We start from the raw sequence: 20,000 nt of genomic DNA on the forward strand, positions 1-20,000 counted from the left end.
GGTTGGTTGATTGACTCGGTTGGTTGGTTGGTTGGTTGATTGACTCGGTTGGTTGGTTGGTTGGTTGGTTGGTTGGTTGGTTGGTTGGTTGGTTGGTTGGTTGTTTGGTTGGTTGGTTGGTTGGTTGGTTGACTGGGTTGGTTGACTGGGTTGGTTGGTTGGATGTTAATGGATTGATTGCTGATTGGTTAACTAATTACATATGGTGTTAGTTGGTTGGTTGGTTGATTTGTTGGTTGGTTGATTGGATGTTGGTGGATTGATTGATTGATTGATTGATTGATTGATTGATTGATTGATTGATTGATTGATTGATTGATTGATTGATTGATTGATTGATTGATTGATTGATTGATTGATTGATTGATTGATTGAACTCTTAAGCTGAATACTAGTATCTAGCAAATAATACTAGTAAAATATGATGTACTGTCATTATGGCAAAGATAAAATAAATAAGTTATTAGAAATGAGTTACTAAAACTATTATGTGTAGAAATGTGTAAATATCTGTTAAACATCACTTGGGAAATCTGGGTGAATTACAGTTTCACAAGATAATTTTCTCTTCAACTAAGAACATATATATATTGAAAATGTACTATTTTACTCAATGTTGCCTTCCACAAACAAATTGATAAACTTACCAACCAATTTCTACAAAATATGAAAAAAACCTGAAGAAATTCTCCTTGTTTATGTTCTTTTGTTACAGCACAGGACCAACACTAGCATGAGTAAATAAAAACATAATTAATGATTATTTTTGTCTGAACCCTTTCTGTAAGTGATTGGAGCAGAAGCACAAAGGATGAAATCAAGCAAGCAACCTTCAGCTTTTTATAAACTTTGAAGATGTTAAATATATTTCAAAAGCTGGAGCATCTGTGCTGTTAGTAATCATAAACAGACGTCAGAAACTCCACCGAATTCAGCCAAAAGCAAGACTGAACATGTTAGGAAGGGTTAAAGTGTTTTCTGCAGCGCTTCAAGAGATCGCAGGTCAAACACAATCACTCAAACTCAAGAAAATTCATCACAAATCAATAAAACGAGTCAAAGTCCTGCTGTGAGTTATTGAGGAAGGTGAACTCTGCACCAGGAGATCACCAAAGGGTCAAATAGTTTCCGTTTTAAGCCTGACTTTAGTTTGTGCTAATCAAACACTATTCAGTCGTGATGTTTGGTTCTTCAGATGTGGAGTGTTTTCCGCTGGGACTCTTATAATAAGCGCTATTGGCCATACACTGAGCGTCATGTGGCTCCTTCACTTTATTCTCAATGCAAACTGATTTTGGAGACTTCAGGATGCATTTGGAAGTGACTGACAGAGACCTTCAGCGGATGTGAAGTCTTACAGTATAATCTCAGACTGAGTTTAAAGGGATCGTTCACAAAAAAACTGAAAATCCAGTCAGTGTTTATTCATCCAAACTTGTAAATCATTATTTTCAGGGGGCTTGCGAGAGATCTTCGCGACTAGGCTGGCCAATTCTGGAGCAGCTTGACCTTCTCTGCTTGCAGGAGCTTTGATGTGGAGGCTGAAGTATGAGCAGGAGCGCTATCATGCTGGAGAACTTGCCCTCTCCTGTGGTTTGTAATGTAATGGGCAGCACAAATGTCTTGATACCTTAGGCTGTTGATGTTGATCATCCACTCTGCAGATCTCTCTCACGCCCCCATACTGAATGTAACCCCAAACCATGATTTCTCCTTCACCAAACTTGACTGATTTCTGTGAGAATCTTGGCTCCATGTTGGTTCCAGTAGGTCTTCTGCAGTATTGGTGATGATTGGGATGCAGATCAACAGATGATTCATCAGAGAAATCCACCTTCTGACACTTTTCCAAATGATCAACAAGAAGTCAAGTCATTATTTGTCGCTCTCCCAACAGGGATCCACAACAAGACTTTTGTCAGGTAGTGTAGCTTTATTTGGCGGCATTGTAAACACTTTTGCATAACACAAAAATGCACAGTTGCTTCAAAGTAAAGTCAAATTTGTGATTCATACATGCATTATTAAAAAAACAGCAAAGTAGCGTCTCCTCTCAGACGGCCTGTTCTCGCCTACAATTCAGCAATTTAGTCCTGCAAGGCAACAAACGTAATCAGCTCCTGTGAGACTGCAGTACAGTGGAATAAGCTCAAAATAAAATGCATGAAACACGGAGAGGTGAGAGGACTTCATTTGTGTCCGTCAGCTCCACACTTTGATTTGCACATGGATCAAAAATAAAAACAAAAAGTGTGAAATCCAGTGATATTTTAACCTCCCGGGAATCCAACCAGCAGCCTCTGTGGAGCAGACCAAACATTTCAAGGGCAAAAGACTTTTATGTACAATGTTGGGTGAGTTCCTTTTAAAAAGTAATAGATTACAAATTACTGTCGACTACTAGAAAATTGTAATTTAATGACGTTATTAATTACTTAAAAATGCAGTAAGTGATTGTTCTCAGAAGCATGTTTTGTTGTGCAGGTTGAAAGTCTCTTCACATTCCAATAATAATGATTCAAGAGCTGACACTTAGCTGATGATTGAGCTTGTTTGGCATGCTGTCCCAGGAAAGAGACCTGAGCTCATAAGATCCTCGAGTCAGGGGCTCCCTTCCATTTGCAAGACAAAAAGGGAGTTTGAGCTGAAGTAAATCTAAAAAACTCCCCTGCTGTAGTAGCTAATGAACAGATAGTGGTTGCTCTTAAGAGATAACTACTTGCTAGGAGCATGTCTATTGTCATGTTCACCAGCGAACAACCACCAGATGTCGCTGGTAAACATTCACACGCAAACATTCACACTCATTGAACTACATATCTGCCATGTTATGGACTACAACACCCAGTCATGCCACACACACAACCGGTTCCAGATCAACACTGATTGCACTCTCACAGCTGAAGCCACTCACACAATGATTATTTGGACTATTTAAACCCCTCTTTTCCACACACATGTTGCAGAGTCTTGTTTATCTGTAAGGTGACATTACAACGCGTTATCCTGGTCTTGGTTTCCCGTGTTTTGATCTTAGTTTTGTTTATCCAGTTCTCCTGTTTAGCCGCCTGCCTTCTGACCTCTCGCCTGTGTTTGACTACGATTCTGGACTGCCTGTATAGATCTGTTTGCACCTGTGTTGACCATCGCTTGCCTGGCTTTGAATAAACCTGCATTTGGATCCTACCTTCTGTTGTTGGTGTCACTCCCCGTCGTTACATCTATACTGCTGATTTGAGTTAGTCAGTTAACTTAAGCTGCATGATTTGGACGGTGGGGGGAACCCGGGGGAAACACAAATAATTTTTTTAAGTTGACTAAAAAGGCTGGTTTAAGTCAAGTATACTTTACTGAATAATTTGGCACAAACTCAACCACCGAAGCTTAATAAACTTAAAATTCCTTTGCAGCCAGTTGCTTTAAAATTTTAAGTCAACTCAACTTTTTTTGCAGTGACGCTCAAGTGAAGAAATCTAAATTTAAAGTCTCCTCTACTGACTTTTTTACTTTCATTGAACAGTTCCAAACATGCAATTAACTTGTTTTCATGAGTAAATTCAACTCTGAGCTCAAAAATATGTCCACGGAACTTACAATTTTAAACCGAGTTAACAATTTGTAAGCTAGATATTTTTTATAGCGTGTAATGTCCTGTTTTAAAACCATTTTAGTCCAAGCTGGTGTAGATTGTGTTGTTATGAACGGGTTATATCAGCCTGATCTCACGAGAAAATGTAAGTATTTTACGTTTTGGCAGTTTAGTGGCTAATTTCAGTCATACGAAATGATACGATTTTAAAAAGGAGGCGTGGCACCTGACCCCACCCCTAACCCCAACTGTCATTGGGGGATAAGCAAATCGTACTAAATTGTACGAATTAGATCGTATGAATTCATACGAATTAGCCACTAAATGAAAAAGTTACGAATTGCCGTGAGATTGTGTTGGTTATATGCACAGAAGTGTTGTTCAGCCACTGAAATCTCCTGTCGATAGATTGATGCGACTATTTTTAGTATCATAAGGTCCTTTTACTGCATATAATGTAGATGTATATTTAGTTTAACAACAAAACATCAGTAAATAGCGCTATTCTGCCTAGCCTGCTTTACTGAGGTGAAGTTGCTTTTATAGTGGCATTGGTTAATTGTTGAACAACAGCCCCTTTACACATACAGACCTTTCCGGAAATAACCGGCAATATTCCAGGCCCTTTTTGAAAATACCTGTAAATTTATTCCGGCTATTTTCCAGAAAGATAAGTTATAACATTACCGGTAATTTGCCAGAATTACATGTCTTTAGAGCCACCGTGTCACCGCAACAGATTATCTCCAATTATTTGTTCAAATAGCAATCCTTTTGAGCAATAAAACAACAAAAGCATCATGAGTAACTGTGTTAATCAAAGCACAATCTCCTCAAAGTCACATTATACATTTGGAAATGACGATATATTTCGTAACTGCATAAGAGAAGATCGAAAATCGTATAATAATGCCTAAATGTGCCTTCAGCTTTAACATTAAGTGTGTCCTTTTCACTGACGATAACAACTACTTCAATCATGTGTCTCCATTCAGAATGTGTCTCAGCGAGTGCCCCATTAAACTTCTCTTTCCACATGTCACGCTTTTTACAGACAAACCCAAACCTTATTTCCTCATCAACTGGAACAAAATGCATTATGGGGATTGTATTAAGCTAGGAGCCGAAAGCAATCTCATATACAAACACGCAGGCGTTCGTCATTACATGCATTCAGAGAAAGGATTTTCCAGCTGTTTGGTGAAAAGCAGATCGATATTTACAAGCTGAGTGACAATAGCAGCACTTCAGGAGCTCTCAAGTGTTCTCAGTGCAACTGGTGTCTTTCAGTGTCAAAAGCCGTGTATATGATGCAGGTGCTAGTCAATTATTGTATTTGTGCTCATTGTGAATGCTGTCAGTGTGCATTGCATCTACAACAACAAGGGAATGATGTTTTATCCATGACATGCACATTAAAAACACACAAAATTAAGATTTATGATTATGATTTAGAAAATACACTGCAAAAATGCTTTTCTTGCTTAGATTTTTTGTCTTGTTTTTAGTCTAAATATCTAAAATTTCTTATATCAAGAAGCATTTTCTAGACAGGCAAAACATATTGGCTTGTTTTGAGAAATAATATGCCAATATTAAGTGAGTTTTTCCTTAAAACAAGCAAAATAATCTGCCAATGGGGTGAGAAAATTAATCTTGTTTTTTCTTTTGACGTAAGATTATTTTGCTGACCCCATTAGCAGATTATTTTGCTTGATTTAAGGAAAAACTCACTTAATTTTGGCATATTATTTCTCAAAACAAGGCAATTTGTTTTGCTTGTTTAGAAAATTCTTCTTGATTTAGGAATTTTTAGATATTTGGACTAGAAACAAGACAAAACATGCAAGTAAGAAAAGCATTTTTTGCAGTGTACTATTTCAGGGATACTTAAAAATTGAACTAGAAGTGTTAATAATAGATTATCTGCAATTATTTGTGTTATTTGATGGCAATACATGGCAAAAAAAAATCCCTTTATAACATAGGATAGGATAGGATAGGATAGGATAGGATAGGATAGGATAGGATAGGATAGGATAGGATAGGATAAACTGTATTTGTCCCCAAAAGGAAATTTGTCTTGGGCAAAAAAATGTGCTACAACATTGCTCTAAACAGACGGTAAAAATAAATACAACAAAACAGTTAAGAACAAACAGTTAAGAACATACATTGTTTACAGAAAAAGACTGTATATAAGTATAAATATATAAAACACAGAACCCAGTCAAGTGCTAACGTTCTACAGGAACAGTGTTATTGGTAGAGTTCAACAGTTTTATCGAGGTAGGAACAAACAAAAGCTTCAGTCTATCCGCTTGTTTCCGGGTCCAAGCCGCCAGTCATTTGAGTTGAGAAATTGTTCGTTTATGATTACTTTTTATTCATATCACACATTAAAGTTAATTCATATAAAGTCATAGTGCACACAACAATCTCTGGGCTTGCTGCATAACAAATACCAAAATTTATAATATCATTTATAAAAAATGAATCACTTTCTGGCCATCAGATATTAGGCATAAACATATATATTGCGATTGTGATTTTCAAAAATATTAAATCGCTTTGTAAACTTTTATTATTACCATTTCATGAGTCTCCCAATACAGTTGAATAGAGCGCTTGGACCCGAAAGCCGCTTCGCGTGACGTCACACTTAACAAGCGGATTAGTTTTACACATCGGCATTCTCAGTCTTTTTCCTGATGGTAACAGCTGATATTCACTGAAAAGGGGATGTTTAGAGTCAGCGCTAATATGTATCGCTCTTCTCATAGCCGCCTGTGCATATAGAGTCTGTATGGGCTTGTATGGTTTTATTCCTATATAATTTTTATGGCTTTTTTTTTGCATATGAACCAATTTATTTTTTAACTGAACAGATAGGTTTCCAAACATTTTGGGTCAATGAAAATAATTGATTGTTTTTTATATATATATATATATATATATATATATATATATATATATATATATATATATATATATATATATATATATATATATATTTACAATTATATATTTATATATATATTTATTTACAATAAATATATATTTATTAACAATTGTTTCCCAAGTGAGCAAGGTTTTTCCACAATATTTACTATTATATTTATATATATTTTTAGTTTGACTGGAATTAAAGCTACAAAAAATAATTCATTCATTCATTTTCTTGTCAGCTTAGTCCCTTTATTAAGCCGGGGTCATTACAGCGGAATGAACCACCAACTTATCCAGCACTTTTTTTGCAGCGGATGCCCTTCTATCTGCAACCCATCACTGGGAAACATCCACACACACTCATTCACACATGTTCACTACGGACAATTTAGCCTACCCAATTCACCTGAACCGCATGTGTTTAGACTGTGGGTTTAACCCGAGCACCCAGAGGAAACCCATGCAAACGCAGAGAGCAGGCCCGTGCAGAGACTGTCCAAAGGGCACTTTTGATCGTTTTGGAAGGGCACTTTCTATCCAAGACTAAAAAGGGCATGTGCACTGCACAGGTTGAGCCCTATGTGTGCACGTGCCTGGCAGAGAGAACATGCAAACTCCACACAGAAACGCCAACTGACCCAACCGAGGCTTGAACCAGCAACCTTCTTGCTGTTAGGCGACAGCACTACCTGCTGCGCCACCGCGTCACCCATAAATCACAATCTGTCAATGTTAATTAATGGATATTTTGAAAAGTATAAGATTTTCAGTGAACGCAGCACAGCATGAGCTCAGAGTGAAATGATTATGTGCTTAATGTGCAACTCAAATAAATGATATGAAGGTTGAAAGAGTCACTAAAAGCTCTTCCTCTTGAGTATTTAGTGCGGTTTTCTTCTTCTTCATCATGACCTTCTGATTGTAAGCGAACGCTCCAGCGAACACGTGTGCGTTTCTGTCCGTCTTTTTTTCTGGAGCGATCTAAACGTTCCCGCTCAGGGATCATTACACACGTCAGGATTCACCACTAATAACTACTTTAACCATTATCATTTAGGACAAGCTCAATTGTGACCTACATGCTTTTCTGCTGCGTTCATTTACATGTAAATTATTCGGGACTTTTCTTTTGAGGACGTCTGCGATTCAACCTTCACTCGTCTGTCCAACCTTTCCTAACATCCAGAGCATTGGCAATGAGGACACGAGGCTATAATTGACTACCGACCGCATCATGCACACGAGTTTTACACCTAAAGATAAGGTTTATTTCCTTAAAGTGCGATTTAAAAGTAGGTTGATTAGGATAACTTTGGTTAATTAGGGGATTTAATGAGCAACAGTGAGAAAAATACAATCTTAAATGGATAGTTCACCCCCCCAAAAATGACAATTTACTCACTACTTATTCTACCTTATCTATAGTAAGCTAAATTGTCCGTAGTGTATGAGTGTGGGTGTGTGAATGACTGTGTGTAGATGTTTCCCAGAGATGGGTTGCAGCTGGAAGGGCAAACTTGAGTTGGCGGTTCATTCTGCTGTGGCGACCCCGGATTAATAAGGGGACTAAGCAGACAAGAAAATGAATGAAGTGTATTGTGTTCATTTACCGAATTCAGTGCTTTCTGAGTTTACTTGATTTTTATAAAACACATTAATAGGTGCTATTATTAAATCACATTCATTCAGCTATTTCTTTTTAATGATATCAATTTTAGCCTCCCTCAATAACACTAGAACTACCGAAACACTTTTTAAACACTGTTATTTTAACAAAATTACACAACACAAAAGAGTGCTGAGTGTTTCTGTATTGAATGGGCCGAGCGGTCAGATTGACCACATGCAGTTCAGTGTCTGCTACTTTTTCTCTCGCCTTTGAAAACGAATGTCTTTGTTGCCTAGCAACTTCCTGCTAACAAAAGCTTACATTTCTGATGGCAAATTAACTTTAGATCAGATGTGTTTTTCAGCTAAACTCCTCCGTACAGTTTGAACAAAGTTATTAGGGAATAAATGCTTAATATTATGATAAACTTTTAATTATTGTAAGTATTTTTTTCATAATGACTAACTAATAATCTCACAACTTTATAGGAATTTGAATTGCTGATGCTATAAATTATTTTCATCACATGCAGACTGTGGCGAGGGGGCGTGGCCGAGAGCCGTGGGAACGGGGTGAGGCCACCGCGTGAGTGGATACACCTGCGGTGCGCACCTGCCTCGGATCCCACAAAAGGAGCTCTGGACCTTAAAAGGAGGACCGATGGCAGAGGAAGCCGAGAGAGGACCGGGCCCGGACATATTATACTTTTGCTTTCAGTTTGTTTTTTGTTTTGGTTTAGACGGCAGCCTCCGTGAGGAGCTGCCGTCACTGTTATTAATAAACCATTTTAAAACTGCGTCGGTTCTTCGCCTCCTTCTTCCCGGCGGCCAAAGGGCCGTGAACCTCATTACAGTGGTGCTGAAACCCGGGAGAAGGAGGGACACGTTGTCCAGATGCCCTCGCCGCTGAGAGAGGGGGCGAGTGTTCGGGAGTTAACTCGAGTGGGGGAGAAACCCGTTCGTCTGCCCAGAGTGCCGGGGCGGCCTGAGGCTGGCGAGGAAAGGATCTGCCTGCTGCCGTCTCCCAGCATGGGGAGGAGCAGGGGACGCGGGGCTCACCACCGGAAGGGAAAGTGCTGAAGGGAGCCATCCCACAGAACCCGGGGGGAGTCGCCGCGATCCGCCATGATGCCAGAGCCTGCATCCATCCACTGAAGCGGGAGCAGACCAGGAGACCAGAAATGCCGCCAGCCAGCCAGGAGAACCGCCGCCGGACACCAGAAGACGGACGGATGGATAGATTACTCCACAGGGCTCCCAGCACGTCGTCGCATTTCTCAGCTGGTGGAGGACCGACTGGCAGCGTGTCTGAAGAACCGAACCCCATTTTTGTTTTTTTTTCCTCTCTCCCCTTTCTCGGTCTACTCTGTCTTCCTCCTTTTTTTTCCATCTCCTTTTCTCTCGGCCCGTCTCATATAGGTCTCGCGGGTGCTGTGGCGCCGCGGGGAGCTGCCGTCCGTTTGTTTTGGTTTATTGTTACTGTTATTAATAAATCATTTTAAAACTGCGTCGGTTCTCTGCCTCCTTCTTCCCGGCGGCCAAAGGGCCGTGAACCTCATTACACAGACATTTTAGTCATTTTATTAATATTATATTATTATTCATATTTATTTTTTTAATCAAAGCATTTTCTCGTAATTATTACATATTAGCTGAATTTCTTTTTATGGCACATTTATTTTAGGTTTTTTGTTCCTATATAAAACAGAAATTTGCTTCTGTATGGGAAAACATTTCTGCCCCATTCACACAGGGCGTCAGCTTCAACGCTTCCTATTCACTTTGAATGGGTGACGTCAGGCGTTGCTGAACTGCATTGTGGATCTGTCGGCGCTGCTTCAGAGGCGTTTCTCGCTGCAAAAGTTGAGACTTTTTCTCAATTCCTAGAACACAGAGAACTAAAGGTGCTAAATTGTCCGTAGTGTATGAGTGTGTGTGTGGATGTTTCCCAGGGATGGGTTGCGGCTTGAAGGGCATCCGGTGTGTAAAAACTTGCTGGATAAGTTGGCGGTTCATTCCGCTGCGGCAACCCTAGATTAATAAAGGGACTAAGCCGACAAGAAAATTAATGACCAATCAGAAACAAGTGCTGGCCAAAAACACCCACCTTAGCAACATCATATCAACACCCTGGCAGCCGCTTGTGCATGAGTGAGTTTTGCACAAATAAACACCAATTAAATGACACAAAAATAATACAAAAGCTAATCTAAATGTGCATCTAAATCTTGAAGTCACTTTTAAAAACCGTGATTTAAAATAAATAATAATATTTCCTCTGCCCGCATGTTTATACAGTAAAATCAGCAAGCGGAGCTGCATGTGTGTAAATATGCATAACCCATGCTGTATATAAACACTCAAGCTGTCTTATGTGATAATGACATGCTGCATTATTTAAATCGTCCTGCGTTTATGTTGAAATGAGTGTGTGTTGATTGAACGCGGGTCACAGAATGTGTCATTACACACTCAGACTGACTGCGTGCGTGCGTGTGTGTGTGTGTGTGTGTTATCAGCCGCTGCTCGCCGTCCCCAAACTGCCAATCAAGCGTGCCTCATAAAATAAACAGTACCTGTGCGTTTGATAAATATGTTTTGTCAGCAGCGTTTCTCCCTTTTGCAGTTTGTGATTCTGGATTATAGCATATGAGCGCCGACATGTAGAGTTTGTTCTCTGCCTGACATTTGCTTTCTTCATGAAAGTGCGAGTGAACAGCTTCTCTCAGACGGATGTGTTTTTGTTTCTGTGCGTTTGTCCTTTTTTGGTTTTATATTTGATTTAGTTTCTCTGCCAGTGTTTCTTTGACAGACTGCCTCTGTAAAACTTTGAGTTGGAGAATAAAACTAAACGTTCAGCAGTTTTATTACCTTTTAATAACCTCTTAATGCTCATCCTGTTTCAATTTAACTATAGGAAATTGCATCACACATGGTTTATATACTTTAGAAAAGCACACCCCTGTTCAAAATGTTTCCTTAAAGGTCCTGCAGACTGTTGATTGAGTATGATAACGTATTTCCAACAGGAATTGAATATTAATTAGGTTTTATTTTTAAGCTCCTATCATCTTTCATTCTCAACAAATTCTTCATACAAGTTACTGAAGTTACTGATATGTGCTAATTTGACATATAAAGGCACAGTTGTTGTGTTAAATATATATATATATATATATATATATATATATATATATATATATATATATATATATATATATATATATATATATACACTCACCGGCCACTTTATTAGGTACACCCTACCAGTACTAGGTTGGACCCCATTTCGCCTTCAGAACTGCCTTAATCTTTCATGGCGTAGATTCAACAAGCTACTGCAAATATTCCTCAGAGATTTTGCTCCATATTGTCATGATAGCATCACACAGTTGCTGCAGATTTGTCGGCTGCACATCCATGATGCCAATCTCCCGTTCCACCACATCCCAAAGATGCTCTATTGGATTGAGCTCTGGTGACTGTGGAGGCCATTTGAGTACAGTGAACTCATCGTCATGTTCAAGAAACCAGTCTGAGAAGATTCAGGCTTTATGACATGCTGCGTTATCCTGCTGGAAGTAGCCATCAGAAGATGGAGACACTGTGCTCATAAAGGGATGGACATGGTCAGCAGCAATACTCAGGTAGGCTGTGGCGTTGACCAGTGCTCATATGGTACTAATGGGTCCAAAGTGTGCCAAGAAAATCTCCCCCACACCATAGCACCACCACCACCAGCCTAAACCATTGATAAAAGGCAGGATGGATTCATGCTTTCATGTTGTTGAGGCCAAATTGTGACCCGATCATCCGAATATGTCAGCAGAAATGGAGACTCATCAGAGCAGCAACGTTTCTCCAATCTTCTATTGTCCAGTTTTGGTGAGTCTGTGTGAATTGTAGCCTCAGTTTCCTGTTCTTAGCTGACAGGAGCGGCACCCGGTGTGCTCTTCTGCTGCTGTAGCCCATCCGCCTCAAGGTTGGACGTGTTGTGTGTTCAGAGATGCTCTTCTGCTGAGCTCGGTTGTAACGAGTGCTTATTTGAGTTACTGTTGCCTTTCTATCAGCTGGAACCAGTCTGGCCATTCTCCTCTGACCTCTGGCTTCCGCTCACTGGATATTTCCTCTTTATCAGATCATTCCCTGTAAACCCTAGAGATGGTTGTGCATGAAAATCCCAGTAGAGCAGCAGTTTCTGAAATACTCAGAGCAGCCCGTCTGGCAGCAACAACCATGCCACGTTCAAAGTCTCTTAAATCCCCTTTCTTCCCTATTCGGATGCTTCCCAGCAGACACACAACATTGTAAAATTATATTATTATATTAGGTTAGATTTACGTCATGACGTCAGGTGACCAAAATTCTATGTCTGGCCTGCGTCTTACGTCAAATTCTGTTGATATTTGGTTGATTTTAGGTTGACTTGGAAAGTGACCAAAATCCAGCGTCTGATAGATGTCATAGTGATCTAACATGATTAGACATTGATTTTAGGTTGGACATTAACATTGGCCTAATGTTGGAATCTTTTGTCAACTCAATTTTCATTTCCAAATAAAATCCAACGTCCCCACAAAGTTGGGGTACATCGTCAATATGGCGTCATGTTGACTTCCTGTGCCTGCAGGGTCAGTTTGAACTGCAGTAGATCGTCTTGACCATGTCTACATACCTAAATGCATTGAGTTGCTGCCATGTGATTGCCTGATTAGACATTTGCGTTAGCGAGCAGTTAGACAGGTGTACCTAATAAAGTGGCCGGTGAGTTTATATAAATTGTAGCTAACATTTTGAAATATATATTTCATATATGATTAAAATTTGATATATGTAATATCAAGTTATGGGCGACGCAATGGCGCAGTAGGTAGTGCTGTCGCCGCACAGCAAGAAGGTCGCTGGTTCGAGCCTCAGCTGGGTCAGTTGTCATTTCTGTGTGGAGTTTGCATGTTCTCCCTGTGTTGGCGTGGATTTCGTCCGGGTGCTCCGGTTTCCCCCACACTCCAAAGACATGCAGTACAGGTGAATTGGGTGGGCTAAAATTATCCATAGTGTTTGTGTGTGAATGAATGTGTTTGAGTGCAGCTGGAAGGGCATCCGCTGTGTAAAATCTATGCTGGATAAGTTGGTGGTTCAATCCGCTGTGGCAACTCCTGATTAATAAAGGGAATAAGACGAAAAGAAAATGAATGAATAATATCCAGTTATGAACTTTTATGTCATATGTAATTTGCATATCAGAGATAGATATGGAGGTGGACACCAGTTTTCAACATTCTTCAAAATATCTACATTTGTCTTTAACAGAAGAAAGAAACTGCTTGGAACCTCTTCAGAGTAAATGTCAAGTATGAAGTGTCCCTTTAAATCTGCTCCTCTATGCGCTTGACTCTGTTTTTCTTTTCAAGTGTGGAATGAACGAGTCGAACACACATGATAAAGCATGAGCGCTGGACCTGTGTTTGAGCTTATCTGCATCCTCATTCTTCACACACACAAGCGCTCCTCTGGAATCTCAGAGTTTAATCCAGCAGTAAAAAAGAGAGTCTGCATTGCTGTTAAACCATCAGAGGCCAGACGCCGGAACCGCTCGCACCGCCAGCCGATAGCTTTGTCCGGCTTATCGCTGCCTAGCTAAACCTCAAGCTCTGCTTTTTTTGTTTGACAGAACCACCTTGGCTTCTGGTTTTGTATATTTATTTCTCCCTTTTAAATGCCCTGATAGCAATTTCCAAAGGCACGCTTGTCGTGTTGCCATGGCGCCCGTTGCAAAATCTTCCAATAATATTGCTCTTGTCTTGAGCGCTGCGTGAGTTTGAGTTAAAGTGTGTGTGTGGCTTTTCCATGTTCATAACTTTGTCCTACTGTGTTTTCATGCTGCTTTCTCTCTCTCTCTGAAAGGCTTCGTTTGGTCCCTCTGAAGTATTGTGGTGAACAAGAGTCCTCATTTAAAGCCCTCCGTTTCTGCCGCTTGGCCAAATAATGTTGCTTAATCTCGGTGATCGATTGGATGCAGGAAAACGTCAGCGGCTGGTTTTAGAGAAAAGCTGATGTTTAAAAGCGTTAACGCATCTGGAATCACCTGGAGCAAGGTCATTCATCAGCATAAGCTTGTGTGAGCGTGTGAATTAGAGAACCGAGCAGGTGAATGGAGTTTAAGGTTAGCCAGTAGTTGTTGCTGTACTTGCATGGATTAATAATTGATTGCATTGAGAATTGAAGACTTTTTTTTATTGTAGGTTTCCTAAAGGGATGGCATGGTGGCTCAGTGGTTAGCACTGTGGCCTCACAGCAAGAAGGTCACTGGTTTGAGTCCCAGCTGGGTCAGTTGTCGTTTCTGTGTGGAGTTTGCATGTTCTCCCTGTGTTGGCGTGGGTTTCCTCCGGGTGCTCTGGTTTTCCCCACAGTCCAAACACATGCGCTAGGAGAATTGATGAACTAAATTGGCTGTAGTGTATGGGTGTTTCTCATAACTGGGCTGCAGCTGAAAGGGCATCCGCTGTATAAAACATATGATGGAATAGTTGGTGGTTCATTTTGCTGTGGCGACCCCTGATGAATAAAAGGACTAAGCAGAAGGACAATGAATAAATGAAGTTTTCTAAAATTATATTTAGCTAAATGAGCCAATCTTAATCAGATGTGCTAATTTGTACACATTTCTGGCACAGACATAATAGATAAAGTCTAGTTAAAATTCTTATTACTTTTTTTGTTTGTTTGTTTGTTTGTTCATGGGGCTCTCTACGACTAAACCAGTTATGAGTGTCCATTATTTTACTATTTTTTACATTCATTTTATATATATATATATATATATATATATATATATATATATATATATATATATATATATATATATATTTTTTTTTTTTTTTTTTTTAGGGCTGTCAAATGATTAAAAAATTTATGTAATTAATCACACTTTTTTTTAATTAATCAGAATTAATCACAAAATGTAAGTTGTGTTAATCAAGCATGGCTTTAATATATATTTAGTTGGATGGTTGGTTGGTTATTAGCTTTGTGGTAATTTGTCTAGTTAGTTAGTTTGGTTGTTTGTTTGGTTAGTTAGTTAGTTAGTTAGTTAGTTAGTTAGTTAGTTAGTTAGTTAGTTAGTTAGTTAGTTAGTTAGTTTGGTAGGTTGGTTGGTTTGTTGTTAATTGTTTAGTTAGTTAGTTAGTTAGTTAGTTAGTTAGTTAGTTAGTTAGTTAGTTTGTTTGTTTGTTTGTTTGTTTGTTTGTTTGTTTGTTTGTTTGGTTGGTTTGTTGTTAATTGTTTAGTTAGTAAGTTAGTTAGTTAGTTAGTTTGTTTGTTTGGTAGGTTGGTTTGTTGTTAATTGTTTAGTTAGTTAGTTAGTTAGTTAGTTAGTTAGTTAGTTAGTTAGTTAGTTAGTTAGTTAGTTAGTTAGTTAGTCGGTCGATTGGTCAGTTAGTTAGTTAGTTAGATCGCTGATTAATGGTGAAATTTTAATGAACTATTACTGTAATAGTTAATTATTTAGTTGGATGGCTGATTAGTAGCAATGTTTTAATCAACTATTGCTATAATAGTTAGTTAGTAAGTAAGTTAGTTAGTTAGTTAGTTAGTTAGTTAGTTAGTTAGTTAGTTAGTTAGTTAGTTAGTTAGTTAGTTAGTTAGTTAGTTAGTTAGTTAGTTAGTTAGTTAGTTAGTTAGTTAGTTGGTTAGTTTGATGGTTGATTAGTAGCCATGTTTTAATCAACTATTGCTAGAAAAGTTATTTACTTAGTTACTTAGTTGGTTGGACGGTTGATTAGTAGCCATGATTAGTGCTAACATGCTAAGTTATATAGTTAGTTAGTTACTTAGTTTCTTAGTTAGCTGGTTAGTCTGTTGGATAATAGCTTTGTGTTAATCAAGTATTGCTCTAAATGTATTTGTCTATTTAATCGGTCGGTTAATTGGTTGGTTCACTGGTTGATTACTTAACTTAGTTAGTTAGTTAGTTAGTTAGTTAGTTAGTTAGTTAGTTAGTTAGTTAGTTAGTTAGTTAGTTAGCAAAAGAAATGAGGAGCTGAATTCACATTGATTTTGTAAATTAAGCAGATATTTTTTTCAGTCTTGCAAGAAACCACAATTTGCTTCTTTCGCCTTCAAGATGACTTGCCCTTTCCTTGTGTAATTGATTTTCTGGCAGTGTCAGAGTGAAAACTGTTCTTCACTTCTTCACTGTGTAATTCTATTCAGTTTGATCGTCAGGGTTGTTGCGTTCATGTAGGCATTTAGGGGCTGACAGCAATCTTGAGCAGTGTAAATTTTGGGTTTCTTGTCTCTGTGAGAAAAGAGGAATCCACTCAATTAAGCAGCTGTAAATAGTTGGTTGGTTGGTTGGTTGGTTAGTTAGTCAGTACTGTAGCTCTATGTTAATTAGCCATTTCCAATTTGTATTTATTAATTTATTTGGATAGTGAGTTGGTTGGTTAGTAGCGTTGTGTTAATCAACTATTGCTCTAATATTTGTTTATTGGTTTATTTTTTTGTCGGTCAAGTTGGTTGGTTGGTCAATTGGTTAGTTTGTTGGTTAGTTTGTTAGCAAAAGAAACAAGGAGCTGAATTCACATTGATTTTGTAAATTAAACAAATATATTTCTTTTTGTCTTGCAAGAATTCACTATCTTTCGCCTTCAGAATGACTTGCCCTTTCCTTGTGTAATTGATTTTCTGGCGGTGTCAGAGTGAAAACTGTTTCTACTTCTTCAGTGTGTAATTCTAGTCAGTTTGAGAGGTTGAGAATTGTCAGGGTTGTTGCATTTATGAAGGCATTTAAGGGCCGACAGCAATCCTGAGAGGTGTAAATTTGGGGTCTCTTGTCTTTAAGAGAAAGCAGGAATCAACTCCATTGAGCAGCTGTGAATTGGGAGGCTAAATGGAGAGGAACTGAGTGTCTGTATTGATCCAGAGCCTGAATTATACAGCACTGGAGATCACAGGGATGTGCTGGAGTCCTGATGCTGGTCACTGAGCCGCTGATGGATGTTGGCAGACGGTCGTTTGGGGAGGAGTGAGTGTTTTCTGCTCATCTGTCTTCATTACGGTTGTGGAGACGCCGCTCGGGGAGAGGACAGACCCGGGCGGGTGTTGAGTCTGCCGTCCACATGGGGTTGAAGGTTATTGGGTCTCTGCATCTGATGTAGGCATGGGATGATAACCGGTTTCAAAAGTCAAGGTTAAAAATTATGTTATACCTAGGGGTGAACAATATATGTTTTCAACATCGATACCGCAGTATGCGAATCTGCAATAGTCATATAACAGGATCTCAAGAGATTTCAAGTTACCAAGATCAAAAATAACACATTTTCCCTCCTCTCAACAGGGAAAACTGGCAACAATCAAGAACGCATGATTATATGCTGTCATGGCTTTGCAATAAAAAAAAGTCATTATAATGGAAGTCAATGGGGCCAAAACAGTCACCGACATAATAAAAGGGAAGTAAAATGTGAGTGTATTGTAGAGTTTTTTTTAATTTGCAAAGCCTTTTTCCAGGCAAATGGTTTAAATGAGCAATTTCAGCATCTTCAGCCCAGAACTAATAATAGTAAATTAATATTTTGAGAAAATTATTATTACTATTACAATAATATTTACATTTGATGCAGTTAAACCTGTTGTAGGAGACTCCAACACAATATTAGCAGACTTTAAAACACCACATGACCAGCTGTTCAAAGATATATTCTTCTGATTGGCTGTGGTTGTGTTGTATTATGTGAAATTAATTTTGCTTCCAATCTACATGATCAAAAGGACTAATTTGCATAATCCCACCTGCTGTGAGCATTTTAGAACACCGAATAAATATGGAAAGACCAATCAAAACAGACTGTGCCAGCTGACCAATCAGAGCAGAACTGGCTTTTGGAAGGGCGGAGATTAGAAACCTTTAGCACGGAATTAATAACATTAAATTAATATTTAGAGAAAATTGTTATTATTATATTTACTTTTGATGCATTTAAGCCTGTTGTAGATTTCAACACAATATTAGCAGACTTTAAAATACCATATGACCTGCAGATTATTTTAACCAAAACGTATTCTTCTGATCCAGTTACTATGACCGTTTTTGTGAAGCTGCTTTGACACAATCTACATTGTAAAAGCAAATAAAGCTGAATTGAATTGAATTGATTGGCTGTGAATGTGTTGTATTATGCGAAATAATTTTGCTTCCAGTCTACATCTACATGATCAAAATAACTCATTTGCATAAACTGTGAGCATTTTGGACCACAGAATAAATACAGAAAGGCCAATCAAAACAGACTGTGCCAGCTGACCAATCAGAGCAGAGCTGGCTTTTGGAAGGGCGGAGTTTAGAAACCTTCAGCCCAGAATTAATAATATTAAATTAATATTCTGATATTATTATTATTATTATTATTATTATTATTATTATATTTACTTTTGATGAAGTAAACCTGTTGTTGGAGACTTCAACACAATATTAAACTTTAAAATACCACATGACCTGCTGTTTGTTTGAACAGGAAAAGTATTCTTCTAATTGGCTGTGGTTGTGTTGTATTATGCAAAATTAAGTTTGCCTCTAGTCTATATGATCAAAAAACTCATTTGCCTAATCCCACCCACCGTGTGCATTTTGGATACAGGAATAAATACAGAAAGACCAATCAAAACAGACTGTGCCAGCTGACCAATCAGAGCTGGCTTTTTGTAGGGCGGGGTTTACAAACCTTCAGCCCAGAATTAATAATAATAAATTAATATTCTAAGAAAATTATTGCTATATTCACTTTTGATGCATTTATAGAAGACTCCAACACAATGTTAGCAGACTTTAAAACACCATATGACCTGCTGTTCAAAAATATATTCTTCTGATTGGCTGTGGTTGTGTTGAATTGTATAAAATTAATTTTGCTTCCAATCTACATGATCAAAAGGACTAATTTGCATAATCCTACTTCTTGTGAGCATTTTGGAACACCGAATAAATATGAAAAGACCAATCAAAACAGACTGTGCCACCTGACCAATCAGAGCAGAGTTTGTTTATGGACATGCCTGGTTTACAAACCTTCAGCCCAGAATTATTAATAATACATTAATATTTAGAGAAAATTATTATTATTATTATTTATTTATTTTAATTTTTTATGCATTTTAATCTGTTGTTGGAGATTTCAACACATTATTAGCAGACTTTGAAACACCATATGACCTGCTGTTCAAAGAAAGTATTCTTCTGATTGGCTGTGGTTGTGTTGTATTATGCAAAATGAATTTAGCTTTCAATCTACATGATCAAATGAACTCATTTGCATAATCGCACCTCCTGTGAGCGTTTTGGAATGTAGAATAAATACAGAAAGACCAATCAAAACAGACTGTGCCAGCTGACCAATCAGAGAAGAGCTGGTTTATGGATGTGCATGGTTTAGAAACCTTTAGCCCAGAATTAATAATAATACATTATTATTATTATTAATATTATTATTATTATTATTATTATTATATTTACTTTTGATGCGTTTAAGCGTGTTTTAGGAGACTCCAACACAATATTAGCACACTTTATAATCCCATATGATCTGCTGTTTATTTGAACAGAAAACTCTGTTCTGATTGGCTGTGATTTGTGTTGCATTATACAGCATTTTCCATTAAAATAATATAAAGGAAACCTTAATGATGCCAAAACTGGCTTCATTTTCATAAAAAAAAAAGACTTTGAGGTGAACCGTGACTCAGACATGCTTTCAAGAGATTCACCCCAATAATTATTGTTAATAATATCCATCACAGCGCATTTTGTGAGGATAAACATGCGGCGTCGCATCATTAGCGCCTCAAAAGTTCATTT

General features: G+C 38.2%; 1 long non-coding RNA gene across 4 annotated transcripts in view; it reads left to right on the top strand.

Annotated features, from left to right (window-relative positions):
- Window positions 1-20,000, top strand: part of LOC141384236 (uncharacterized) — a 98,673-nt gene that overhangs the window by 38,377 nt on the left and 40,296 nt on the right. Inside the window, exon 3 of one of the 4 annotated variants that reach the window (XR_012405309.1) lies at window positions 1,456-3,187. The exons of the other annotated variants lie outside the window; for them this stretch is intronic. This is a non-coding gene — a long non-coding RNA (uncharacterized lncRNA). Of the gene's footprint in view, window positions 1-1,455; window positions 3,188-20,000 lie in introns of those variants that run through there. 4 annotated transcript variants of the gene reach the window in all.

Source organism: Danio rerio, chromosome 1, assembly GCF_049306965.1.
Source record: "Danio rerio strain Tuebingen ecotype United States chromosome 1, GRCz12tu, whole genome shotgun sequence".
Taxonomy (NCBI): domain Eukaryota; kingdom Metazoa; phylum Chordata; class Actinopteri; order Cypriniformes; family Danionidae; genus Danio; species Danio rerio.